Source organism: Grammomys surdaster, unplaced genomic scaffold (assembly GCF_004785775.1).
Source record: "Grammomys surdaster isolate TR1022 unplaced genomic scaffold, NIH_TR_1.0 99, whole genome shotgun sequence".
Taxonomy (NCBI): Eukaryota; Metazoa; Chordata; class Mammalia; order Rodentia; family Muridae; genus Grammomys; species Grammomys surdaster.
The window spans coordinates 7,814,425-7,818,213 of NW_021604578.1; positions in this window are offsets into that span (position 1 = coordinate 7,814,425).

Below are 3,789 nucleotides of genomic sequence, written 5' to 3' on the forward strand. Positions count from 1 at the left end.
CTTCCTTCCTTCCTTCCTTCCTTCCTTCCTTTCCTTCTCTTTTTTCTTATAACATATCTTGGTGCTTTTTCAAAAGCTCCGGGGCCAAGGTTCTGTACATAAAGCACTAGTCTTCAGATGTCTGCACTGTTGGGAAGCCACCGGGGCACTGAAGACTTCTCTTAGGCATAGCATTACTTTCTTCTTAAACTACATTAGAGTAATGCAGATAGTGGCTTACAGCCTGGCTTTATCATGTGGTCTTTCAGATTTCCTTCCTGTTTGTGGGACTCAAGCAACTCAATTTAGTGGGTGGTATCTGAGGGAGAGGCAGAAAGAATGTTTGTAAAATTTACTTTTAAGCTGAATAATACAGGGTTATGAATTATAGGCATCTTTTTTTATTGCACATGAAATCTCAAGAATACATACATTGCACATAACTAAAATTCTCTACCCAGAAATGACATCTATGTGCTAAGTAGTTGCCAGGTTAAGTGTTAGAATTTTTAGAAGTATTACTTTTATAATTAGTATGCACATATTTACATATTTGTCTGTACCACATGATGTCTTCATAAATGTATATTGTATGTGATGCTCACATGATGATAAACATGTGTGTCTTCTCAAACACTTGCAATTTTTTTTTTTGGTGAAGAAAATCAAAACCTTTCATTCTAGCTTTGTTTTGAACTGAACAGTACATTTATTCTTAACCCTGTTCACTCATGTGGATGTTACATTTTCATAAAAGTTTCTATATGTACCAGGCATGATGGTGCATGCATGTTCCGTTTGGGAGGCTGAGGAAGGAAGAAAGTGAGATCAAGGCCAGGTTGAGCTACATAGTAAGATCCTGTGTTAATCAACAGCAGCAAAGCTTGTGTCTTTAACTGAACAGAGTTTGTGATTTAATCCGTCTATTGTAATGACAGTCAAGAAATCATTAACTTCTGGGAGATTGGAAGGGACAGAAAGGCCCTTAATTCAGAAGTGTTGACCACCTTTTTAAAAATAAAAATTGAACAGTAGAGGGCAGCAAAACACTGTCAGCAAAAATTTCTTCCTGCTCTAAGGCTGTTTCCCTGTAAAAGTAGTGTTTGTTGACTGTCATCAAGAGAGAGCTGCCCTGATATCCAGATGCTTTACACAATCTCACTCAAATCTTTGTGCCTGCTTTGCATTTTCCTCCACACCACCTCCATGGCTCCACGATTTGCCCACGAAGCACACACACTTGCCGTAGACAGTGTTTCTGAACATGCATCTCTGCAGGGACCTCTCTCAGTTCCTCTTCAAAGACTGCTCACTTTGGTCCCCTTAGGGCGTACTGAGTCTTCTGGGGAGAGGCAGCTCCTCCACCCGTGTGTCTCTGTTAATGATAGTAGACCCTGGGGTCCTGTGAGTGTGCTCATAGGGATGACCCTGTATTATCTTGAAGGATACTCTGTACAGTCAGAAAGCTTTGCCATATTTGGCGACATGCTTCATTCTAATCCTGTTTCCTCTGCATAAGATGGGACCGATAAGCCAGGATATCTTCTCAGTTGACACTTCTGATCCCCCATCTAAGTTGTGGGAGAAAAGATGTGCCACATCTGGCTGTCTAAGATGGCTGAGTGTGGTCGTCATTGCTAGCAGAGAGTGGAGCACTCTCTCTGGGACTCACAGGGTTGGTGCTAGGTGATGTGTTCTGGTAAAAACATCCAACGGAGGTGCCAGCAGAGCTTGGAGTACTGGGTTATGGTGGTGATCTCTCATGAGTTGTACAACCTTGAGTGAGCTCCGTCACCTCTCTTTCCTCACTTGTAAAATTAAGTCATTCTAGATAGTGGCTCTTAAAGAAAGTTGCACCCCTGAATCTGACCTGAAGTAGATCCTAAGCTTCACCTTCTTCTACTGAATCATATATTAGTTAGTGTAGGTCTGTGATATTTGTGGCAGGGAGAAGTGTAATTGTGATTTGCTTCCAAGACACAAATATCCATGCTAGATCATTGGTAGTATTCCCTTTCACTGTCCATCTGTTCATTCACCTGTCCATCTGTCTGTCCATCCATCCATCCTTCCATCCGTCCACAATCTATCAAAAATGCTGCAAGTCTATTTTGAATTCTAAAACAGTAATACATTTCCAAGGAAATTACTTAAACTACTCTTGACAGACACATGCACATGCATGCGCGCGCACACACACACACACACACACACACACACACACACGAGGTGGGGACCATGCTGCTGTAGTGACAGGAACTTGGTTAGGCTACACTGACATCATTATTTACTATCCAAACTTCAGTGACATGATTGTACATGACATAATGGACCCCACCTGCTGAATACAGGAGCTGAGAAAAGAGTGAAATCGACTCAAATGGCTGAGTGGCGGGAGTCTTAGGAAGAACGGATGTCTCAGAGCCAGCACCTGCCACCTATCAGCAGGCTAATCTTGGCTCCGTGTTTCATTTCCTGTCTCCAGGAATTGTTACCCTTCAAAGGGAATTATAAAAACTCACAGCTTGTTTCCTAGGTTGAAGATTAGGCATCAATGAGGTAACATAGTGCATCAAGCTCTGTGTACATTATGAAGGCAATGCAATTCAGCACAGCATTTGTACCACGATACCACATCAAGCTGGAGCTCTGATTCCGAGGCTGTCTTAGCGAAGGTAGCAAAGGCAGCAACAGGCCAGGTTAATCTGAGTTTGTGACTGGGGAATGATCTCCCTCATTTCTCTTTCTCTTTTGGAGGACTCCAACAGCCCCAACCCTTTAGTTTCCCATCTCACCCAAAGCTGCTTCTTTGACATGGAATGTTCATCTTATTCACTAAACACTGTACCCTATCATCCAGAAAACCTCATCCAAAGCCTGCCCCATTAGGATTGTTTACTTCTTTCAACAATCTAAGGTTTCATGGTGAACTGGGCTTCAAAGGTAAAGAACTTCTACTGTGGTTTATCTGGGATTGTCTTCCTAAGGAAACAGGGAGAGGAAGAGGGGGAAGGGGAAGGGGAAAGAGAGAAGGGAAGAAGAGATAGAGATAGAGATAGAGATAGAGATAGAGATAGAGATAGAGATAGAGAGAGAGAGAGAGAGAGAGAGAGAGAGAGAGAGAGAGAGAGGTGGGGCAGAAATGCTGATTCCAGCCTGTTCTTGACTCTATGACCCTTTCCCTATGCCAGGAAGCGTCATACCTCTCTCTGTCTTAGGCCTCAGATGAAACTTAAAACAATTCGTTGAATGTTCAAGGTCTTTCTTTTCTTCCTTTCTACAGCAAAATCAGGGGTGGGTATTTTATAAGAGACAACAGAGCAGCATTTTGGGATCAGACTAATCTAAGAAATGTGTCTGCTCACACACGCACACACACACACACACACACACACACAGAGAGAGAGAGAGAGAGAGAGAGAGAGAGAGCGAGAGAGAGCGAGAGAGAGGATGGCTCCTGAGGAGTCTAGCATCCTGTCTCAAAGGAAAGAGGAGACACAGACAAAAGCTCTTTAGGGTCACTTGTAGCACTGATGCAACAAGGAAGGTAAAATCTACAGCACAGCCAGGCTAAGGATGACCGTCTTGTCTTACACTGTTTTATCAGCACTTGGTCTTGCGCTTACACTGGATGTTTCCTAAAATGTAACAAGAGCAGGTGAGAAGCTTCTGTTTGCACATTGTGGATCCTGCTCTTCTGCTGGCTTCTGACTTAAGTTTCTTTCTGAGGGTGCCTTGATTTGAGCATGGCAAAAGGCTGTGCACTGCTGTCTGTCAGTATCAGTCTGTCCTTCAGGCTGCGCCCTGTCT